This window comes from Bos indicus, chromosome 13 (genome assembly GCF_029378745.1).
Source record: "Bos indicus isolate NIAB-ARS_2022 breed Sahiwal x Tharparkar chromosome 13, NIAB-ARS_B.indTharparkar_mat_pri_1.0, whole genome shotgun sequence".
NCBI classification, from domain to species: Eukaryota; Metazoa; Chordata; class Mammalia; order Artiodactyla; family Bovidae; genus Bos; species Bos indicus.
In genome coordinates this window covers 689,307-714,539 of record NC_091772.1, presented here as the reverse complement: position 1 = coordinate 714,539, position 25,233 = coordinate 689,307, and the positions used below count along the sequence as shown (strand labels likewise).

The window sequence follows — 25,233 nt, the reverse complement described above, 5'->3', positions numbered from 1 at the left end:
TACAGAGTGGAATACTGCAAAGCCATAAAAACGAAAATTTTGTTATTTGTGACAACATAAAACTTGGAGGATATTATGCTTAGTGAAATACATAGAGAAAGACAAATACTGCATGATATGTGTGGACTCTAAAAGTTAAAAAATGCTAGTGCATATAAAAAAAGAAAAAGATTCACAGATATAGAGCACAAACTAGCTAGTGGTTACCAGTAGGGAGATGGTGGGGGGGGAGGGGCAAGATTGGCATGGAAGATTAAGAGACACAAACTATGTAATAAATAAGATACAGAGTAACAAGATTAAGATTAAGTAGTGCGCTCATCCTTGCCAGAGCACCAAAAATGCAACTAGTTGTTGAAGAGTCATCAACAGGAAAACTCTGGAACCCAACAAAAAAAGATACCCCTCATCCAAGGACAAAGAAGAAGCCGCACTGAAATGGTAGGAGGGGAACAATTATGATAAAATCAAATCCTATACCCAACTGAGTGGGTGACTCAAAGTTGAAAACAATAATACCAAAGAAGTTCTCACATTGTTGTGAAAGTTATAGGCCCCACATCAGGCTCCCAGCTTGGGAATTTGGTCAAGGAACTGGGAATCCCCAGGGAATCTGACTTTGCGGGCCAGGAGGGTTTGATTACAGAGCTTTCATAGGACTGGGGGAAACAGAGACCCTTGGAGGACACAAACAAAATCTTGTGTGCACCAGGACCCAGGAGAAAGGAGCAGTGACCCCCACAGGAGACTGAGCCAGACCCACCTGTGAGTGCTTGAAGGTCTTCTGCAGAGGCCTTAGCTGGGAGTGGCCTGCCCCAGGAGATGTGTCTCAGCATTAAGTCCTCTTGGAGCTCACCAATAGCCCTACTGTAGAAGCCTATATACTTAGGCCAAACAAATAACAGGGAGGGAGCACAGCCCTACCTATCAGAAGACAATTGGATTAAAGTTTTACTGAGCACAGCCCTGCCTACCAGAGCAAGACCCAGTTTACCCCACAGCCAGTCCCTCCCATCAGGAAGCTTGCACATGCCTCTTACCTCATCCACCAGAGGACACACAGAAGAAATAACCATAACCCAATCAATCTCTAGAACTAATACCACAATCACAAAAAGCTACCCAAAATGAAAAGAAATAGGATTGTGTCCCAGATGAAGGATCAAGATAAATCCCCAGAAAAACAACTAGATGAAATGAATAGGAAACCTCCCAGAAAAAGAATTCAGAATAATGATAGTGATGATGATTCAGGATCTCAGAAAAAGTATGGAGGCAAAGATTGAGAATATGCAAGAAATGTTTACCAAAGACCTAGAAGAACTAAAGAGCAAACAAACACAGACGAACAATACACTAGAAGGAACCAACAGCAGAAAGCTGAGGCAGAAGAACAGATAAGTGGCCTGTAAGACAGAATGGTGGAAATCAATGCTGAAAACAGAATATAGAAAGAAGAATGAAAAGAAACGAAGACAACCTAACAGCTTAACCTCTGGGACAACATTAAATGCACCAGTATTCACAGTATAGGAGTCCCAGAATGAGGAGAGAAAGAGAAAAGACCTGAGAAAATATTTGAAGAGATAATAGCTGAAAACTTCCCCAACATGAGAAAGGAAATTGTCGGCCATGTCTAGGAAGCACAGAGAGTCCCAGGAAGGATAAACCCAAGGAGGAACACACCAAGACACATGGTAATCTAATGGACAAAAATTAAGACAAATATGTTATTAAGACATATTAAGACAACAAGGGAAAAAAATACAACATACAAGGGAAAACCTATAAGGTTATCAGTGGATTTCTCAACAGAAACTCTACAAACCAGAAGGGGATGACATAATATATTCCAAGTAATGATAGAGAATAACCTATGACCAAGAATACTCTATCCAGCAAGACTCTCATTTGGATTTGATGGAGAAATCAAAAGCTTTCCAAACAAGCAAAAGTTAAGAGAAGTCAGCACCACTAGACCAGTTTTACAACAAATGCTAAATGAAGTTCTCTGGACAGGAAACACAAGAGAAGGAAAATATCTACAAAAAGTAAACCCCAAACAATTAACAAACTGGTAATAGGATCACACATATTGATAATTACCTTAAATATAAATGGATTAAATGCACCAACCAAAAGACATAGAGTGGCTGGTGGATACTAAAACAAGACTTATATATATCGTCTACAAGAGATCCACTTCATACCTACAGACACTTACAGACTGAAAGTAAGGGGATGGGAGAAGGTATCTCATGCAAATGGAAATTATAAGAAAGTTGGAGCAGCAACACTCAAATCAGATAATATAGACTTTAAAACAAAAGAGGGACAAAGAAGGACACTACATAATGATCAAGGGTTCAATCCAAGAAGAAGATATAATAATTATAAATATATATGTGCCCAACATAGGAGCACCTCAATATGTAAGGCAAATACTAAGAAACATAAAGAGAGATATTAACAGTAACACAATAATAGTGGGGGACTTTTAATATCCCACTTTTATCAATAGACAGATCATCCAGACAGAAAATCAATAAGGAAACATAGGCCTTCAGAGACACGTTAGATGAGCTGGACTTAATTGATATTTATAGAGCATTTCATTCAAAAGCAGCAGATCACACATTTTCCCCAATATTTTTGGAATATTCTCCAGGATTGACCACATGCTGTGTCACAAGGCAAGCTTAAGAAAATAGAAATCATATCAAGCACGTTTTCTGAATACTACGTTATGAGATTAGAAATAAACTACAAGAGAGAAGCTCTAAGAAACACAAACATGTAGTGGTTAAACATTATGCTACTAAACAACCATTGGATTACTGAAGAAATCAAAGAATAAATAAGACAGATATCCATAGACAAATGAAAACAAAAGCACAATGGCCCAAAACTTATAGGATGCAGCAAAAGCAGTTCTAAGAAAGAAGTTTATAGCAATACAATCTTACCTCAAGAAACAAGGAAAATCTCAAGTAAACAATCTAGCCTTACACCTAAAAAATTTAGAGAAAGAAAAACAAACAAAATCTAAAGTCAGTAGAAGGAAGGAAATCATAGAGATAAGGGCAGAAATAAATGAAATAGGGACAAGGGAAACAATTGCAAAGATCAATGAAACTAAAAGATGGTTCTTTGGAAAGATAAGATAGATAAACCTTTAGCCAGACTCATCAGGAAAAAAAGGGAGAGGATTCAAATCAGTAAAATTAGAAATAGAAAAGGGGAAGTTACAAATGAATCCACAGAAATACCAAGAATCATAAAAGACTACTATGAACAACTGTGGGCTTCCCTGGTGGCTCAGATGGTAAAAAGTCTGCCTGCAGTGCAGGAGACCCAGGTTCGATCCCTGGGTCAGGAAGATCCCCCAAAGAAGGAAATGGCAACCCATTCCATATTCTTGCCTGGAAAATCCCATGGATGGAGGAGCTGGCTACAGTCCATGGGGTCACAAAGAGTTGGACACAACTTAGCAACTTCGTTTTCACTATAAACAACTGTATGCCAATAAAATGCACAACCTAGAAGAAATGGACAAATTATTAGAAAGGTACAGTCTCCCTAGACTGAACCAGGAAGAATAGAAAATATGTACAGACCAATCACAAGCACTGAAATTGAAACCATGATTAAAAACCTCCTAACAAACCAAGGTCCAGTGCCTGACAGCATCACAGGCAAATTTTATCAAACATGTGGAGAAGAGTTAACACCTATATGCCTGAAACTGTTCCAAAAAGTCACATATCAAGGAAAACTTCCCAACTCATTTTATGAGGCTACATCATTCTGACAGAAAAACCAGATAAAGATACCACAAAAAGAAAATTACAGGCCAACATCACTGATAAACATAGATGCAAATGTCCTCAACAAATACTAGCCATCTGTATCCAACAATACATTAAAAAAGGTCATACATCCCAGGGATGCAAGGATTTTTCAGCATCTTCCAGTCAGTGAGTGTAATGCACCATACCAACAAATTGAAGAATAAAAACCATATAGTCATTTCAATAGATGCAGAAATAGCTTTTGACAAAATTCAGCACCTATTTATGATAAAAAAAAAAGAAAACACTCATGAGAAAGTGGGCACAGAGAGTACAAACCTCAACATGATAAAAGCCATGTATGATAAACCTACAGCTAGCATCATAATCAATTGTGAAAAGCTGAAAGGATTACCTCTAAGATCAGGAAAAAGACAAGGATGTCCACTCTCACCACTTTTATTCAGCATACTTTTGGAAGTCTTAAAAACAACAATCAGAAAAGAAAAAGAAGTAAAGGGAAACCAAACTAAAAAAAAATTAAACTGTCACTTTTTGCATATGACATGATACTATACATCAAGTAATTAGCCTCCAATTAAAATAAACTAATTTAAGAAATAAAAATAAAAAAAAGAAGATCCTAAAGATGCTACCAGAAAACTACTAGAACTCATCAATGAATTTGGTAAATCTGCAGATTAGAAAATTAATATACAGAAATCTGTTTCATTTCTATACACTAACAATGAAAAATCAGAAGGAGAAATTCAATAAGCAATTCCATTTACCATTGCATCAAAAAGAACAAAATACCTAGGAATAAACCTACCTAAGGAGACAAAAGACCTGTACTCTGAAAACTATAAGATGCTGCTGAGAGAAATCAAAGAAGACATAAACAGATGGAAAGATATACCACGTTCATGGATTGGAAGACTCAATATTGTAAAAATGACTGTATTACCCAAGGCAATCTGTTGATTCAATACAATACTTATCCAATTACCAATGAAATTTCTCACGGAACTAGAACAAAATTTCAAAATTTGTATGGATATACAAAAGACCCCAAATAGCCAAAGCAATCTTGAAAAAGAAAAATGGAGCTAGAGGAATGAGGCTCCCTGACTTCAGACTCTACTAAAAAGCTATAGTCATCAAAACAGTATGAAACTGGCACAAAAACAGAAATTAGATCAACGGAGCAGGTAGAAACCCCAGGAATAAGCCCACGCACCTGTGGTCAATAATCTATGACCAAGCAGGCAAGACTACACAATGGTGGAAAGATGGTCTCTTCAACAAATGATTCTGGGAAAACTGGGCAGCACATGTAAAAAAATGAAAGTAGATCATTCCTTAACTCCATACACAAAATAAGCTCAAAATGGATTAAAGACCTAAATGTTAAACCAGACACTATAACACTCTTAGAGGAAAACTTAGGCAGATTATACTCTGACATAAATCACAGCAACATCTTTTTAAATCCATCTCCCAGAATAATGGATACAAAAGCAAAAATAAATGAATGGGACCTACTTAAAATCAAATGCTTTTGCACAGCATAAGAAACAATAAACGTAGCAAAGAGATAACCCACAAGTTGGGAGAAAATATTTGCAAATGATCTGACTGATAAGGGATTAGTCACCAAAATTTGCAAACAGCTTATGACACCTAATAGAATCAAAATGAACAACCCACTCAAAAAATGGGCAGAAGACCTGAGTAGACATTTCTGTAAAGAGAACATACAGATGGCCAAAAAGCACTTGAAAAGATGCTCAACATCGCTAGTTATTAGAGAAACGCAAATCAAAACTACAATGAGATATCACCTCACACTGGTCAGAATGGCATCATCAAAAAAATCCACAATAAATGCTAGAGAGGGTGTTGAGAAAATGGAACCTTCCTGCACTGGTGGTGAGAATGTAAACTGGCACACTCAGGAAGCAACAGTTAGAACTGGACATGGAACAACAGACTGGTTTCAAAGAGGAAAAGGAGTATGTCAAGGCTGTATATTGTCACCCTGCTTATTTAACTTATATGCAGAGTACATCATGAGAAATGCTGAGCTGGAGGAAGCACAAGCTGGAATCAAGATTGCTGGGAGAAATATCACTAACCTCAGATATGCAGATGACACCACCCTTATGACAGAAAGTGAAGAGGAACTCAAAAGCCTCTTGATGAAAGTGAAAGTGGTGAGTGAAAAAGTTGGCTTAAGCTCAACATTCAGAAAACGAAGATCATGGCATCTGGTCCCATCACTTCATGGGAAATACATGGAGAAACAGTGGAAACAGTGTCAGACTTTAGTTTTGGGGGCTCCAAAATCACTGCAGATGGTGACTGCAGCCATGAAATTAAAAGATGCTTACTCCTTGGAAGAAACGTTATGACCAACCTAGATGGCATATTAAAAAGCAGAGACATTACTTTGCCAACAAAGGTCCGTCTAGTCAAGGGTATGGTTTTTCCAGTGGTCATGTATGGATGTGAGAGTTGGACTATAAAGAAAGCTGGAAAAAAAAAAAAAAAAAAAGAAAGCTGAGTGCCGAAGAATTGATGCTTTTGAACTGTGGTGTTGGAGAAGACTCTCGAGAGTCCCTTGGACTGCAAGGAGATCCAACCAGTCCATCCTAAAGGAGATCAGTCCTGGGTGTTCATTGGAAGGACTGATGTTGAAGCTGAAACTCCAATACTTTGGCCACCTGATGCAAAGAGGTGACTCATTGGAAAAGACCCTGATGCTGGGAAAGATTGAGGGCAGGAGAAGGGGACGACAGAGGATGAGATGGCTGGATGGCATCACTGACTCGATGGACATGGGTTTGGGTGGACTCCAGGAGTTGATGATGGACAGGCAGGCCTGGTGTGCTGTGGTTCATGGGGTCACAAAGAGTTGGACATGACTGAGTGACTATACTGAACTGAACACTCACTATGGAGAACAGTATGGAGGTTACTTTAAAAACTAAAAGTAGAGCTACCATATGACCCTGCAGACCCACACCTAGGCAGAGAAAACATGGCCTGAAAAGATAACATGCACCCCAATGTTCATTGCAGTACTGTTTACAATGGCAGCAACTAAATGTTGGAAACACTGGACATGGAAACAACCTAAATGTCTATTGACAGAAGAATGGAAAAAGAAGATGTGGTATATATACACAATGAAATATTACTCAGCCATTAGAAAGAATGAAATAAGGCCATTTGCAGCAACATGAATGGACCTAGAGAGAGTCATGGAATGAAATAAGTCAGAGAAGGAGAAATATCATACAATATCCCTTTTATGTGGAATCTAAAAAGAAATGATACAAATGAACTTATAAAACAGAAAGAGACACACAGACTTAGAAAACGAATTCAGGGTTTGCCGGGGGGCAGGGATAGCTAAGGACTCTGGGAAGATACTGTGCACTGCCATATTTAAAATGGATAACCAAGAAAAGCCTGTTTGTATAGCACATGGAACTCAGGTCAATGCTATGTGCCAGCCTGGATGGAAGGGGTGTTTGGGGGAGAAAGGATGCGTGTGTATGTTCACCTGAAACTCTCGCAACATTGTTAATTGGCTATATCCCAATACAAAATGTTTTTGTGTTATAAAAAACAAAATTTAAATAAAATAAAATAAGATATTAAGATATATTGTATACTACAGGGAATAAAGCCAATATTTTGTAATAACTTTAAATGGAGTATAATCTATAAAAATATTGAATCATCATGTTATAGACCTGAAACGATCATAATATTGTGAATCAACTGCTGCCAAGTCGCTTCACTTGTGTCCAACTCTGTGCAACCCCATGGACTGCAGCCCACCAGGCTTCTCCATCCATGGGATTCTCCAGGCAAGAACACTGGAGTGGGTTGCCATTTCCTTCTCCAATGCATGAAAGTGGAAAGTGAAAGTAAAGTAACTCAATCGTGTCTGACTCTTAGCAACCCCATGGACTGCAGCCTACCAGGCTCCTCCATCCATGGGATTTTCCAGGCAAGAGTACTGGAGTGGGTTGCCATTGCCTTCTCCCATGAATCAACTACACTTTAATTAAAAAAATAAAATGTATGTGGTTATACTACATAATACTCAATGAGCTATAACAAATTAAAGAATTATAGGAAAATTAGACTCTATGAAAAATTAGTCTATAGAGGAAAAAATACAAATAAGCAATAAACATGTGGAAATAATGCTCAATTTTCCCAGTCCCTTAGAGAGTAGAATTATCAGTAACAGCAGATAAAACTTTATATCTTTCAGACTGGAAATGAATCACTACACCTGCTTCTGGCATAGTTGTGGAAGAAGGGTATCCTCTCCCCTGGCTGATGAGAATGTGTACTGTAAAAGGGGCTTTTGGAATGCAATTTGCAATACTTGTTCAAATTCAAAATATGCATGTTCATACTTCCTGAAGTCCTTTGAAAATATATCCCATTGAAATAAAAAGTTTGGTACATCTGTGTATATAAAATGTGCATTATATATACAAGTATTTTTATTGCAGCACTCTTTTAAATACTAAATGATTGAAAACAAAAATTCCCATAACAGGAGTAACTGATTAACTGAGGGACATCTATGCCAGCAAATGTTGTGCAGCCATTAAAATAACAAGTTAAATCTCTAAGGTGGACTTGGAGCCAGAGCCACACTATCTTAAGTGGCAGAAGCAAATGAATAGAATTATATGTGATACCATCACAGTTTTTAAACAATACTAAACCTTCTAATGTGTGCTTTTTATAAAATTAGGTCAGTTGGAGAAAATAGATATTTTTATTCTGTCCACTGGGAAAGAGATGTTGAGATGGGTTTAAGAGTGCAAGAAGTTTTGTGGTGGCTAGTGTCTGAAAGATTGAAGCGGGGAAAATGCAGGATAGGATAAAGCAAGCCATAGACTATAATTCAGTTCTGTCAAAGCCTTGACCAGTACAATGGGAAGCCCTGAAACTAAAATTGCCCACTGAAGAAGTCCCACGTAGGGCACAAATGCCCAGTCATTGGCTGACTTCTGTCCCAAGCTGTGCAGCATCAACTCAAAAGCTGAGGGGGAGCTTGAAGTTCATGGCTTTTAACTAACTGTGTTCCTTGCAGCTCAGTGTCCAGTTCTTTCTTGAAAGGAGATCCAAGCAGCACATTTCCAAGGCTGAACATATACTGGGATTTTGGTAGGGGTGAAAACATAAGCTAAAGGGTGAGGGTGAGGTAGAGGTGATGAAACAGGAGAAGACTGTGGTGCTTTATCGTTCTCTTGCTTTTGTTTACAGATTAACCACATATCCCTAGATAAAGTTGAGTTTCATTTGTTTATTATCTTCATAAGAATGGAATTATGTGCATTCTTTTGTAACTTACATTTTTTTTCCTTTAAAAATTATATTTTAAAATTCATGCAAATGAGAATTCTAGTCTATTCATTTTCACTGCTACATAATCTGTTAGTTATGATTATACCACAATTTATTTTTTCTACCTCTGCGATGCACAATTGTCTATTACAATCATCTCAATCTATGTCTGCTGAATTTCCCCATCATGTATATACCTAAGGTTTGAATTGCCAGGCTATGCATATGGTTAGCTTTACAAGATAATGACAAATAATTTTATAAAGTGGTATTTTAAAAGTTTTTATCATAGATTTTACATAAAAGTATGTAAATTAATAGTGAGGCAGAGTGGTGAGATTTCAGATGATCTTTACTTTTCTATATGTAGCATTATTTATGTAATCTGGGGGGAAAGCTCAATAAAGGTATCTGCTTGAGAAAAACCTTAAATCTTCACAAATATAGTAGCCATGGTAACACATACTGTAATAAGAAAAGCAAGCCAGGACATCTCATTAAGAAAACTAAACAAAACTGAGCCAGCTCTCCTAGTCCGCTATCTGGGAAATGTTACAGATAAACAAAAGCTATCAAAACAGATGAGAAATCATAATCCTTGCATCTTAATCCAGCTCATTTAACTTTCCTTTGACAGAATTCCTTCCCAATTAAACTGGGGCTGCCCTTTGAGAAAGGCATGCTGTTGAATGAAAATGAAATATTTGAATGGTTTCTTTTGACTCTGAGAAGCAAGAAGATGTAAAAAACACAATGGGTTGAAGTAACTTTGTAGACAATGTAAAAGCCAGGATTACAAACATGTCCAGTTTTCTTTTACTGTTTTATGGATACTGATGTTTCTGTTTCAGGGTCAAAGTATGTTCCCCATTTTTGAAGTTGTTGAACTGTAACTTCCCAGTCAGTTTAAGTAATAATTGAATTTTCAAAGATACTTTTGTTGTAGAATCCAAGCATATATTTTGCAAAAATAGCATCTTTGCTAGATGCCTCTTTGGATTTTTTTCTATATTGCCATAAGCAATATCTCTCAATTTCATTTTAGAATACAGATGAGAGTTTGCTAAGTGTTAATTCATGTCTCATTACCCTGGATGAGAAATTTACCAAATTTTCAACAGGGAAGATTTGAAATATGCTTCCAAGTGACAAAAGGGTTATTGGTCAGTGTCTATTCAGGGAACAGAAATCATGCCAGTTTTGTTGTCAGTGAGAAATCAGTACAAAGAATGATTAATGCAGCAGAGAGAAAAGAAAAAAAAAAAACTATTTCTCAACTTAAAATTGCAGGAAACAACTAGCACTCATAAGGCTAAGAGAAGAAAAGGGAAAGTGTTGGACTAATCAAAACTAGACATTTAAAGAAGGGGTTCTGTAGACCTGAACCTCGGGTCTCTACATAGAAGATGCTGGTGAATTGCACTTGGAGGAGGGGTCCTGTGGGCCTGCCACTCAGACTTGTGTGGAGGAACAGGGCAGCTGGTGGTGGGGTCTCTGGGCTCAGAGGACGGGCCCCAGAAAGTGAGAAAAACTTGGGTGCATATTAAAGTTCACTCTAAAATTCAGGACTGGATCAGAAATAACCTGGTCTCGGGTGGGGAAAACAATGTAGGGAAAATATAGCCATTGGCTGAATATATTCTGTACGTCTCTCATCTTACTAAGTGGATCTATTCTATTATATGGCTATTATGTTACGTGGAGTGACTTTTCCAAGTTACACAGGAAGAGCCAAGCAGATGTGGAATTCACTCTGTCTTTCGTTTATAGTCACGCGGTCCGTTTCAGCTGCATTTGATTTTAGACCCTCAAAGAAGGACAGTTCCCCCGCCCCACCCCGTGTGTTGATTACTGTAACAGGGAAACTTTTAAAATAAACATAGGAAAATATGATTGTTTTAGGAGATGCAACAAAGTGTTGTTTCACTGTAGTAACTGTCCGCTGTCAAATTCAATAGTCATTTAATTGATTTTAAAGAAATAGCATATTTTTGAAGTGATATTTATTAGTTTAGGTAGAATGAAGAAGATGCGAGCCAAGTGACTACATTCATTCACTCAACAAATATTTATTTGGTTCTTGCTGTTTTCAGACTGAATAAACAGTGTGAACAAAAAACTTCTTCAAACATGAAAGCCAGCAAGTCCTTATTTATATGACAGTAACAAAGGAGTGTGGGCTTCTCTGGTGGCTCAGTAGTAAAGAATCCGTCTGCCAATGCAGGAGAGGTGGGTTTGATCTCTGGGTCGGGAATTTCCCTTGGAGAAGGAAATGGCAACCCACTCCAGTATTTTTCCATAGGAAATGCCATGGACAGAGAAGCCTGGTGGGCTACAGTCCATGGGGTCACAAAAGGGTTGGGCATGACTCACAACTAAAACAACACAACAAAGGAGCATATATTGCTATTTAACACCTGCCTTTATGTTACAGATTATATTTTTATATAATATGTGGCACATATAATTTACATACTTAATATTTTGTTTTGTTTGTTTAATCACACAGTCATGGTTGACTCTTTGCAACCCCATGGACCGTAGCCCACCAGGCTCCTTTGTCTATGGGATTTCCCATGCAAGATTATTGGAGTGGGCTGCCATTTCTTTCTCCAAGGAAATCTTCCTGGACCAGTGATGCAATCCAAATCTTCTGCATTGGAGCTGGATTCTTTACTCCTGGGCCACCAGGAAAGCCCACAGTAAATATTGTTGTTCAGTTGCTCAGTCATATCCGGCTCTTTGTGGTCCCCTGGACTGAAACACACCAGGCTTCCCTGTCCTTCACCATCTCCCAGAGCTTGCTAAACTATGTCCATTGAGTTGGACTGCAAGGAGATCAAACTAGTCAATCCTAAAGAAAATCAATCCTGAATATTCATTGGAGGGACGATGCTGAGACTAAAGCTCCAATACCTTGACCACCTGATTCAAAGGGCTGACTCATCAATATGATTTTGGTATTGAGCATGTGGTAATGTTCTTATGTAAAGTCATCTCTTGTGTTGTCGGAAAAGGGTGTTTACTATGACCAGTGCGTTCTCTTGGCAAAATTCTGTTAGCCTTTGCTCTGCTTCATTTTGTTCTCCAAGGCCAAATTTGCCTGTTACTCCAGGTATCTCCTGACTTCCCCGATTCCAGCCCCCTAAGATGAAAAGGACATCTTTTTTGCTATTAGTTCCAGAAGCTTCTGTAGGTCTTCATAGAATCGTTCAACTTCTGCTTCTTTGGCATTAGTGTTTGGGGCACAGACTTGTATTACAGTGATGTTGAATGGTTTGCCTTGGAAAAGAACTGAGATTATCCTGTTGTTTTTAAGATTGCACCCATGTACTGCATTTCAGACTCTTTTGCTGACTGTGAGAGCTACTCCGTTTCTTCTAACAGATTCCTACTAAATATATGCTATTTAAAAAATATATATACTACTGAGGTGAAGTATTAAAGATTACACAAAGCTATAGAGACAATAGGACTTCCCTGGTGGCTCAGATGGTAAAGCGTCTGTCTACAATGTGGGAGACCTGGGTTCGATCCCTGGGTCAGGAAGATTCCCTGGAGAAGGAAATGGCAACCCACTCCAGTACTCTTGCCTAGAAAATCCTACGGATGGAGGAACCTGGTGTCCATGGGGTTGCAAAGAGTCAGACACGTCTGAGCAACTTCATTTCACTTCAAAGACAGAGACAAGGCTTCTGTCATCTAGAAATTCAAGTATCTGAGTAACAATTATGTTTGTATTATAACGAATAATCTGAAATAAATAAATCAAATGCAAGAATAATGGAGCTTTGTAAAGATCCTACAGAAAAGAAAGGACTGTATACTTATAGACTCTATTGCCATCTTGTGGCGCAAATCTTAAAAGCTGGCTAGAACCAATCCACAGAACAGTCAGGTTGCCACCTGCCTTGGGAGCACAGGGCATTGTTCTCAAGAACCAAATGCCCTAGAATATGATCTTCTTTTTTGCTCCCAGCCAGTATGCAGGTTTGGAGAGTTACCATATGAAGTACAGGTTCCTTATTTGGATTCTAAAAGAAGGGTTCAGAAGGAAATTGTATCAATGGAATACAAGATATGTTTGCACCATTTCACTTAGCATAAAAACTAAGTTATCATTTTAGGAAAATTTTTATTTTTCCTCTTATATGAAAGGTACATGTGGCTTCAGAAATAGTGCTTATAGTATTTTCTTTTAAATAAAGATATGAGAATTATCGATGATTTTTATTTAAACTGTTTGAAGGTATGACTTTTTTTCTAAACTTTGTTTTCCTGACTTTGACAACAGACGGAAATCAGATTCAGAGAAATGATCAACCTAAAAAAAAAGGTAAACTCTTCGTTTAAAAGGTTAGTGTAGCATTGTATTAAGAAAACAAACCAATTAAGCTTTGGAAGACCCATAACTTGACCTTGGGGGAAAGGACATGTGCGTAACTGAATAAATATGTCTCAACCTGGGTTTCCTGATTTATGTAAAAATGACAAGCACTTGGATCAATGATTACAGTAAAAATAATTTAAATTTTTTTCTGAGTGTAAAAACAGGAGATGTATAAGATATAAAAGTTTGTTTGGGTTGGGCTATGGCTTTAATGTTTACCTACCACTTGGTGGTGGTGATTTACTTCTAATTCATGTCTGGCTCTTGGACATAACCCTAAGTCATGTCCCAAGGACTGTAGCCTGCCAGATTCCTCTATCCATGGGATTTCCCAAGCAAGAATACTGGAGTGGGTTGCCATTTCCTTCTCCAGGGGATCTTTCCAATCCTAGGATTGATCCCAAGTCTCCTGCATTGCAGGCAGATTCTTCAACCAACTGAACCCCAGAGAAGCCTGTTATCTATCAATCATGTAGACAGTGGAAGAAATAAGATATATTACATATCTGCAGTGGAGAAAACTTCAGAAATGTTTGCTTTTGCTTAGCTAGTTGCACAAGCACACAGTTCTTAGGATGCTATCATTATTTCATGCAAAATTTCTTTCTCATTTTATTTTGCTTTCCCCTCTCCTCACACCACAAGTATCGTGCTCCAGATATCATTCAGTTCTTCTTTTCACCCCCAAGCTCTTTTTAGAATCCTCCTTTTGCTGTTTCTGCTATAGCTCTTTGCATCTAATTACACAGTATCCATCACTTTTTTGTCTCCCTGTGTTTCTAATGGTAGCCAATAGGATTGCCTCAATGCTTGGTACCACAAGTAAGACATCGCTGAGACCTTAGATAAGCATCCTTTCATACAACCTTTATGCAGGTTTTTCTCTGATTTATATTTGCAAAGGTATTTCATAAGGATTTTGCAAGAATAATTTTAGAAAATTATTATCTTTCTTTTGAATGTTGCACTGTCTGAAGTTGTACCTGAAGTTCAATATGACTCACATTTTCCTGTGGCCTTGCTATCACTTGGTATATCACTGGTGTTTTTTTCTTCTTTTTTTCAAAAAGATAGGGCCATTATTGTAGCATTCCACTTATCTGATCTCTAGGGTGATAAACTTCATAGTCTTTCTAGTCATTTTTGTTTCTACTAAGAATGCCTCAGTCTTACTTTTTGCCTATTTTTCTATGGGTTGCCCATCCTTTTTCTAGTGTCCTTGTATATTATTGATATTAATAACATAGATTATAGTGCATTTCACTTCCCCAACTTTGTCTATGATTCCTACACTGAACAGGAATTCTGAATTGTGTTTGTAAAGTTAATCCGTCCATAGTTTTGCCTTATGATTTGTGTGGGGTTTTTTTTAGTGTGTTTTTTAAGACATTTTTACCCACCCCAACACTTGTTGAAGGTATAATGTGACAAAGGTTTATTTTTATTTGTTTATCCAGTTTTCTCAACACTACACCTTCTAGTAAACAAGTCATCATTTCCCTACTGATTAGAAGTGCCACCTCTATATTATGCCAAGTCTCCATATACACATGTGCTTGTTTTCTGACTTTTCTATACGGTTCCAGAATTTTGCCTTTAGTACAATGGCTTTGTAGCATTTCTTCATTTCTGGTGAAACAGCATTTTGCTCACAGACCAGAGCCCTAGCCCTTGGGAGGCCTTTGGTCTAGAATGGGACCCTTTTTGAAGCTTGACATATGGCTAGTTTAGCAAACTCTCCCTCATATATCATATCAACATAATCATTTATATGTGTCCGTTCCCAAGGCTGGGAAGAGAATGTCAACATCTGTGTCATCAGTTCTTGGTGACAGGGGATCAATACCAGCTCCAGAGCTTAGAACTAGAACTTCAAGGAGAGACTGAAAGAGAAATGGGGGAGGGTGGCAGCTAACCAAGCTTAGCTTTGCAACTGATAAGGAGGAAATTTTGTCCCCTCCATCATGTTTTTATGAAAAAATTTTAAAAGTAAAAAAAGGAATCAAAGTATGTTCTATCTCAGAGAAGAAACTCCACAAATTTAATAAATCTTACACCAAAAGAGCTTGAGCAATAAAAGACTGGAAATTTAGTTTCCTGAATTTTCATAAGAATTTTATGCAAAGTATTTAAATTTTTTTTAAACTCCAGATTTTCTATTTTATTGTGTAAGATAAATAATGATGTTTAAGTGTTTAATTTTAATATTATAAAGTGACAAAATGTTATATAAAGTCAAATACAAATTACTTTAAAAAAAACTGTCATTACACCTCTTGTTTTCATTTACTTTCTCCACATTTACTGTGCTTTAGAGTCATTTAAATTTTTTAAAAAGTCTTTCTCTTTTTTCCACTCACTTTGTTTCTCTTCTCAAGTTTATCTGTTTTCTTAAGTATCATTTACATTGCTCTTCTGTATTTTCCTTCCTTCTTTTTCTCTTACAACCTACCATCTTTCTTCTGTATGGAGATTAAATCACTTTTCTTCCAGGATAATTATTTGGCTTTTGTAAATCCCAGTCATTTTTATTAACTGCATGAAAATTGTTTTTATTTTAAATGAAAAAAAGGAGAAATTCTCATTTTAAAATTACAAAATTACAAAATGAGCTGAGAATCTCCTTTGGTGCCAGAAAATTAGAAAGTGATCAGAAAAGGATGTGGACATGTCGAGAGGACCTAGGCTTCAACTGAAAGAGGCCAAAAGTTACATCATTTTGAGCAAAAAAATAAATAATGAGAATATGTATTGGCTTCTAATCCACAGAATAAAGGAAATATCCATGTATTCCTCCTGATAGAACAAATAGCTGAATAAATAAATATGTGGGAGAAAACAGAAAGCTCTATCTATAGAAAGACTCTAACATAGAAGGAATGAGGGAATAGATCATGACAAGGCAAACACCAGAGAAATAATTATTGCAGGCAAGAGTCACCAACATAAATTCTGAAAGCAGTAGGCAAAGTTTGAGAAGCAGGCTTTGTGCATAGTTTCAAAGCGTCTTCCCCAGGATACTAATTTTAAAAGAAAAATGGTAACTTTATGGAGCAGAAACCTAGCAGACAACACCTTTACCAAGAGAACAGGAATAACTGATAATAAGACATATTTTCATCTCACCCTCCTGATAAGATGCCCTGAGCAGGGTACAGCATCTCTGGTGTGCTGTTCTAGACACAGATGCAGAACTTCAAGATAATCCTGAGAAAATACCAAGTCAACCCAAATCAAGAAATATTCTGCCTGCCAACGTCATGAAAAACAAGGAGACACTGTAGTATGGTTACAGATTGGAGAACAAGCAGACATGGCAGCTAAATAAATATATTCTAGTGTTTTGAATTAGATCTTGGAACAGAAAAATGGACATAAGTGGGAAAAGTGGTGAACTTCAAATAAAGTAACATAGCAAATAATATTGTACCAATTGTTTATATCCTGGTTTTGATGGAGGCCCAGGGGAAAGCTTGCTTGCCTCCCATGTCTGCAAGTGTCAATGTCTGCAAGTGTCCAGCCCCTGGTCTGGATGCTGCCAAAGTCAGCGTATCTGGAGTCCTGTCAGCTCTTGAGGTGGCGAGGACAGAATCATCTGTGATGGGCTTCATGTATGAAAAGCCAAGGGGTGGGAGGGCCCATTCAGGTCTGGGAGCTCAGGGATGTCATCAGGCTCAGTGCCCCTTCCACCTCTGATTCAGCTTTCCTGGAGTGACCTCCTTCTCAGGGGACCCCAGAACCTTTAGATTCCTTCCCTCCTCTCCCTAGCTCAGCTACAGAAAAGAATTGTCTCATAACCAAGTTCCATCCAAGGGGCTTCCTTGGTAGCTCAGATGGTAACAAATCTGCTTGCAATGCAGGCTACTGTCCATGGGGTCACAAAGAGTCAGACATGACTGAGTGACTAACATACAAGTTTGATCATTGTTGGAGGAGCCTGGTGGGCTGCAGTCCATGGGGTCGCTGGGAGTTGGACACGACTGAGCGACTTCACTTTCACTTTTCACTTTTCACTTTCATGCATTGGAGAAGGCAATGGCAACCCACTCCACTGTTCTTGCCTTGAGAATCCCAGAGACGGGGGAGCCTGGTGGGCTGCCGTCTGTGGGGTCCCACAGAGTCGGACATGACTGAAGCGACTTAACAGCAGCAGCAGCAGGTGTTAACATCAGGGAAATCTGGGTAAGGGGTGAATGGGAACTGTCTTCTTTTTTATAATTTTTCTTCAAATCTAAAATCTTTTCAAAATTAAAAGTTATGCATTTTGATGTACTATATGTATGTGTCTGTATTAAACATTAGTTTTCTCTTTCTTGGACTTACATTCTGTGCTTGTGTTAGTTCATATTATTTTTTATTTACTAAAAAGAAAAGCCTCCTCAGTTTTCTATGTACCTTAAGTTGAACTTCACATTTGTATTTTAAAAGCAACAGCAACAAAACACAGACTTTCTAAATAGCTTATATATTATCCATAAATGTGCAGTATGTTTTCTTGCTTCCACCAGAGAACCAAGAGGTTATTGTTTTGAATTTTTATGACTGCCTTGATGTTCTATTGACTTCTTAGAAACTGATAAGAAAAATAATGAAAGAAATTACCCATCTCTCCCTGAGCAGGGCAAACTGCATTCTCTTCCCAGGATGATTTATTCTATGACAGTGCTACTGTTGTGTTGTTTGGTATGACGGGAGAGGGATGGGACTAAGAAAGTGAAGATAGAAATTAGAGTACAAAAGCCTCCAGGGAGGGGGGAAAATCTTCACCTAATCACTATTCAGTGGCTCTGCTTGGTGGCTCTAAAGGCTACCTGTGTTGTCAGGCACCTGCTATCTACTGCTGCACTTAGGCTAACTCCTTTGTTCCCAGTAGTTAAGCATTTCTCCTTAGCATTTCTCAAAGGAAGTAGTTCAATTATGTAATGATGAGAGCTCTACTTTGAATACTATGTACATTTATTATTATAAATGAGTTAAGATGTACATACCTGTATATACAAGCAAGGGTTCTCAAGCAGAGGCAATTTTGGCTCCCAGGGAACATTTGGCAAATTTGGAAATATTGATGATTGTCAGCACTGGGGGAGACTGTACCAGCATCTAGTGGATAGAGGCTGTGGATGTTGCTAGATGACCTACAGTGCACAGGACAACCCTGCCCATCCCCCCTCCCCCCGCCAAAAGAATTGTCTGGTGCAAAATATCAATGCTGTTGAATATGCTAAATGTATGTTTTTTTAAGGAACTATTTTAAGTACCAAATCAGAATTCTTAAGTCATACACCCAGCTAGTTTTACACACATTAAAAAAAAATACTCATACTTCTTCCTTCTTAACATGTTTATACTAACAATGTAAGCTGATCGACTAAGCCTTATTGTATCATCATCATCATAATAATGAATAATTTTTATACAGAACTTTAAACTATTCTCAAGATTTTTTTCACACATTACACTATTTGAATCTTGGCTTCGGGGTTTTATAATGTGAAGTCATTCCAGGATAGAGTCCATTAATCTTTGCTGGCAATATCCAAATTCATATATCTAGGGGGTCTTAGCAACAGTCTGTACTACCACAGAGGGCACGGGGGTGTCTAAGTAAGATAGTTCTCAGAATCAACCTTCAAAAGCCCATGGTGTTCTAGAATAAGTAGACTATTAATGATCATGGATTATGTATCTACTTAAACTTTTGGCAGTAATCAAAAGAAAATCAAATTAGGTTGTTGCTATGAAGTAGTATAATAATATTCCCTCTGATTTTTTCCATTCTGAGAATAGTTGAGAAAAGAATTATGATTGCCATTTAGAAGGAAGCTATTTTCTATTCGTTTTTTTCCCAGTAAAATGTAATAATATTTATTAGACTAGAAGAGAAGCTTAAATTTTCATGAAACTGTCTCACGTTTTAATTATCATGTTATTTTTCTCAGCTACCACTAAATGATAATGATTTCCAAATAGTCATTTCTGCACTGTACCATCTCAAATTCAACATCATCAAAATGCCAGATTCCTTGTCATTTTCACAATTCCATCCCTCTTCTTTCTATGGGTTCAGTTTTGACAGCATGAGTAGCCTCACATCGCATGAAATCTTAGGGTGATCACCAATTCCTTCCCTTCATTCACTTCCTAAAAACCAATTTTAAGAACTGTATTAATACTTTTTTTGTTTTTTAATATATTTTAAAATTATAATAAAATATATTAAAATTTTTTTCTACTTTAATTGTTTTAAAGTGTATAATTCTATGCCATTAGTAGCACCTACAATGTTGTACAATCACTACCATTATCTATTTCCAAAACTTTTCATCATCAGAAATAGAAACTCTACCCATTAAACAGAAGGTTATGCACAAAATCCTCCAAGCTAGGCTTCAACAGTATGTGAACTGAGAACTTCCAGATGTACAAGCTGGATTTAGAAAAGGCAGAGGAACTGGAGATCAAATTGCCAACATCCGTTGGACCATAGAAAAAGCAAGGGAATTCCAGAAAACATCCATTTCTGCTTTATTGACTACACTAAAGCCTTTGACTGTGTGTATCACAGCAAAATGTGGAAAATTCTTAAAGAGATGAGAATACCAGACCACCCTACCTGCCTCCTGAGAAACCTGTATGCAGCTCAAGAAGCAACAGTTAGAACTGAACATAACTGACAACAGACTGATTCAAAACTGGGAAAGGAGTGTGTCAAGGATGTATGCTGCCACCCTGTGTATTTTAGTTACAAGCAGAGTACATCATGTGAAATTCTGGGCTGAATGAAGCACAAGCTGGAATCAAGATTGCCAGGAGAAATGTCAATAACTTCAGGTATGCAGATAACACCACCCTTATGGCAGAACCTGAAGAGGAATGAAAGAGCCTCTTGATGACGGTGAAAGAAGAGAGTGAAAAACGTGGCTTAAAACTCAACATTTGGGGGGAACAAGATGGCGGAGGAGTAGGTGGACGTTGAGTACATCTTTCTCCACAGATACATCAGGAACACACCTTCAGGCACAGAAGTGCATGCAGAACACCAGCTGAGAGCAGACAGGAATACCTGACCAGTGGAAAATAATACATAGAATCACGCAAAACTCAGTAGGATAAAGGAACTAGGGGGAAAAACAGGAGTGTTAGTAGGACTGGACCTGCCCTCAGTGGGTTGGGGGAACTGAAGCAGAGGTCCGATCCCCACATCAGGGCAGTTGTCTAAGTTATAGGTGAAGTCATTTAAGGCTAAGAGTGAAACAGCTGATCTGTGGCAGCCTAAATGGAAATAGAAACAGACAGTCCTTGCCACAGCCCTACATACCCCAGACAGGGATGCAGGTCCCCTGGAAGGCGCAGCGACTGGGAGTTGGAGTTTGGGGTTTGTGGAGCAATCACAGGGAGAAGGCTGCTGTTGACTGTGGAGAGACAGATCGAGGGGATGTGAGGGAGGAGATTGTGGTGGGAAATGCCTATGGAGGAAAACCCGGCAGCCATGGAAGCAAGGTGATACTGCTGAGTCATGTGTAGGAGGTGGAACCATCACCATAGCCTTTCTGCCCACACGCCAGCATCGGCAGCTGAAAAATAGAGAGGCTGGCCCTTCAAACACCTGATGCACTGAACCACAGAGCAGGACCCCACCCAGGGTGCTCCTTTAAGTGACTGATGCATCCATCCGAAGGGTAGAACCCCACCCAGGAGGTAGGTCTCTATGTTCCTGATGGACTGAACAACAGAGAAGGACCCCAGGCAAGGGAGACTTCTAAGTGCCCGAACTGGCAGAGCTATGGAGAAAGACTGGCCAAAGAGGCCTTCTGATGGCCAAAGAGGCCTTCTGATGGCCAGCTACAAGAGGCTCAAAAAAAGACCCTGATAGGGCCATAACTCCTGTGGTGGAGGCAGTCCCTGTCCCTGCACACTAGATTCTGCCAGGGTCCCCACAAGCCAAGCAGGTGTGCCACCTTCAAACTAAACCCTCACTGGGGCAGAGCTGCCACAGGCAAAAAATGTCTTGCATCTATGTGCACAGGGTCGCTTCAGTCATGTCTGACTCTTTGTGACCCTGTAGACTGTGGCCTGTCAGGATTCTCTGTCAGGGTGGGAGTTCTTCAGGCAAGAATACTAGAGTGTGTTGGCTAATACTGGTTGCCTTACCCTTCTAGAGCACTGTATTTCCTGCTGCCCTAGCCCCCAACTCCCCTGAGTACCTGGTGCTGCCAGAAATGCTGCAACCCAAGCAGCTGCACCACCTCCACACCAGGCCCTCACAGGGGCAAACCCAAGTCCTCCAGGGAAGCCTCAGGAGCAAACCCCAGTTGACGACCCACATGAAGAGGTGGAAATAAAACCACAACTGAAACCCACTCCTGTGGTCGCACCGTGGGAGGGGTGGCTCGCCCCTCCAAACCTGGCCAAGGCCAGGTTACACCCGGGCGTCCCCATGGGGGAACGCCCCTTCGCAGGAACACCCCTGCAGGGGTGGGCACCAGGAGGAGGGAGAGCGTGGCAACAGGTCTGGCTCCCGCAGCCCTTGGATTTGGGGAGTGCTGCTGCTGGGGGCTGTAACACTCGGGGTTTGGCCTGCCCCCACAGTACCGCGCCCCCACCTCCAGAGAGAGAGGGGGACAAGGGAATGACAGGGCACCTGAGCCACCTTCCCTGCTGGCCTTCCCAGCCATCCCGGACTGTGGCTAAGGAAGAAGACCCCAAAACTTCCCACCAGCTGTACAAGCTGCAGATTAAATCCACATGATCAAATAGGCAGACTCTATGTCTATGGAATATATAAAAGCCACTGAGAGCTCCCACAACAGAAAACTCAGTAGTTTTGATAGCAGTGGACATTGAAGGCAAGAACACAGAGGAGTAGGACCAGATTAGAATCTGAGCTGCCCCCACACAGCAGGTCCAGAGACCAGAACAGTGTTGGAGGGCATCCTAGGGAGGTGAGGTGGACTATGACTCCCAGAGAGGGAAAGGACTCTGACAGCAGTGACTCAAGAAAAACCTTTATTATTCTTATGTTTTGACTTGTTCTGTATACTCTTTTGCATTCCCCCCCCCCCCATTATTCCCCCTCTGTTGTAGTTGTCGATTTTATTGGCAATATGAAATCCAATTAAGCTTTTAAGCTTTTCCCCCCATCAGTCACATTATTTTTTTATTTTTTAAATATAAATTTATGTATTTTAATTGGAGGATAATTACAATATTGTATTGGTTTTGCCATACATCAACATGAATCCGCTACGGATGTATACGTGTTCCCCATCCTGAACCCCCCTCCCACCTCCCTCCTCTTACCATCCCTCTGGGTCATCCCATTGCATCAGCGCCGAGCATTCTGCATCATGCATTGAACCTGGTCTGGCGATTCATTTCACATATGATATTAGACATGTTTCAATGCCATTCCCCCAAACCATACCACCCTCACCCTTTCCCACAGAGTTCAAAAGACTGTTCTTTATATCTGTGTCTCTTTTGCTGTCTCACATACAGGTTATCGTTACCATCTTTCTAAATTCCATATATATGCGTTAGTATATTGTATTTAGCACGGGCGGCTGCAACCAGCGAATTTAGCCCGGGCAGCGGCTACCCCAAGTCCGAGGTCAAGGGCAGAAGCCGGGAGCACCCCATGCCCGAGAGGAGGCGGCCAAGAGGATTTACCCCATGTCCGAGGTCAGGCGCAGAGGCTGAGAGTGCCAGGCTGCGACTGCACAGGAATGGCTGAGAGGAGCTCCCCCACGTCCAAGGTCAGGGGCGGCAGCCGAGAGGAGCTACCCCAAGTCCGAGGTTAGGGGCGGTGGCCGAGAGGAGCTACCCCACATCTGAGGCCAGGGGCAGCAGCCGGGAGGAGCAACCCCGCCTCCAAGGAGTGGTGGCTGCGTGGGCACAGGAGGGCCTAGAGAAGCTATTCCACGTTCAAGGTCAGGAGGGGCAGCGGTGAGGAGATACCCCTCATCCAAGGTAAGAGAAACCCAAGTAAGATGGTAGGTATTGCAAGAGGGCATCAGAGGGCAGACACACTGAAAGCATACTCACAGAAAACTACTCAGTCTAATCACACTAGGACCACAGCCTTACCTAACTCAATGAAACTAAGCCATGCCTGTGGGGCCACCCAAGATGGGCGGGTCATGGTGGAGAGATCTGACAGAATGTGGTCCACTGGAGAAGGGAATGGCAAACCACTTCAGTATTCTTGCCTTGAGAACCCCATGAACAGTATGAAAAGGCAAAATGATAGGATACTGAAAGAGGAACTTCCCAGGTCAGTAGGTGCCCAATATGCTACTGGAGATCAGTGGAGAAATAACTCCAGAAAGAATGAAGGGATGGAGTCAAAGCAAAAAGAATACCCAGGTGTGGATGTGACTGGTGATAGAAGCAAGGTCTGATGCTGTAAAGAGCAATATTGCATAGGAACCTAGACTGTCAGGTCCATGAATCAAGGCAAATTGAAAGCAGTCAAACAAGAGATGGCAAGAGTGAACGTCGACATTCTAGGAATCAGCGAACTAAAATGGACTGGAATGGATGAATTTAACTCAGATGAACATTATATCTTCCTCTATGGGCAGGAATCCCTCAGAAGAAATGGAATAGCCATCATGGTCAACAAAAGAGTTTGAAATGCAATACTTGGAAGCAATTTCAAAAACGACAGAATGATCTCTGTTCCTTTACAAGACAAACCATTAATATCACGGTAATCCAAGTCTATGCCGCAACCAGAAACACTGAAGAAGCTGAAGTTGAATGTTTCTATGAAGACCTACAAGACCTTTTAGAACTAACACGCAAAAAAGATGTCCTTTTCATTACAGGAGACTGGAATGCAAAAGTAGGAAGTTAAGAAACACCTGGAGTAACAGGTAAATTTGGCCTTGGGATACGGAATGAAGCAGGGCAAAGACTAATAGAGTTTTGCCAAGAAAATGGACTGGTCATAGCAAACACCCTCTTCCAACAACACAAGAGAAGACCCTACACATGGACATCAGCAGATGGTCAACACTGAAATCAGTGTGATTATATTCTTTGCAGTCAAAGATGGAGAAGCCCTATGCAGTCAACAAAAACAATACCAGGAGCTGACTGTGGCTCAGACCATGAACTCCTTATTGGCAAATTCAGTCTGAAATTGAAGACAGTAGGGAAAACCACTAGACCATTCAGGTATGACCTAAATCAAATCCCTTATAATTATACAGTGGAAGTGATGAATAGACTTAAAGGCCTAGATCTGATAGATAGAGTGCCTGATGAACTATGGACTGAGGTTCGTGACATTGTATAGGAGACAGGGATCAAGACCATCCCGATGGAAAAGAAACGCAAAAAAGCAAAATGGCTGTTTGAAGAGGGCTTACAAATAGCTGTGAAAAGAAGAGAAGCGAAAAGCAAAGGAGAAAAGGAAAGATATAAGCATCTGAATGCAGAGTTCCAAAAAATAGCAAGAAGAGATAAGAAAGCCTTCCTCAGCAATCAATGCAAAGAAATAGAGGAAAACAACAGAATGGGAAAGACTAGAGATCTCTTCAAGAAAATTAGAGATACCAAGGGAACATATCATGCAAGATGGGCTCTATAAAGGACAGAAATGTTATGGACCTAACAAGCAGAAGATATCAAAAAGAGATGGCAAGAATACACAGAAGAACT

At 39.7% G+C, this 25,233-nt stretch overlaps 1 pseudogene; it reads left to right on the top strand.

Annotated features, from left to right (window-relative positions):
• The first annotated feature begins 23,291 nt into the window (after positions 1-23,291).
• Positions 23,292-24,742, top strand: LOC139186636 (craniofacial development protein 2-like; annotated as a pseudogene).
• The last annotated feature ends 491 nt before the right edge of the window (positions 24,743-25,233 follow it).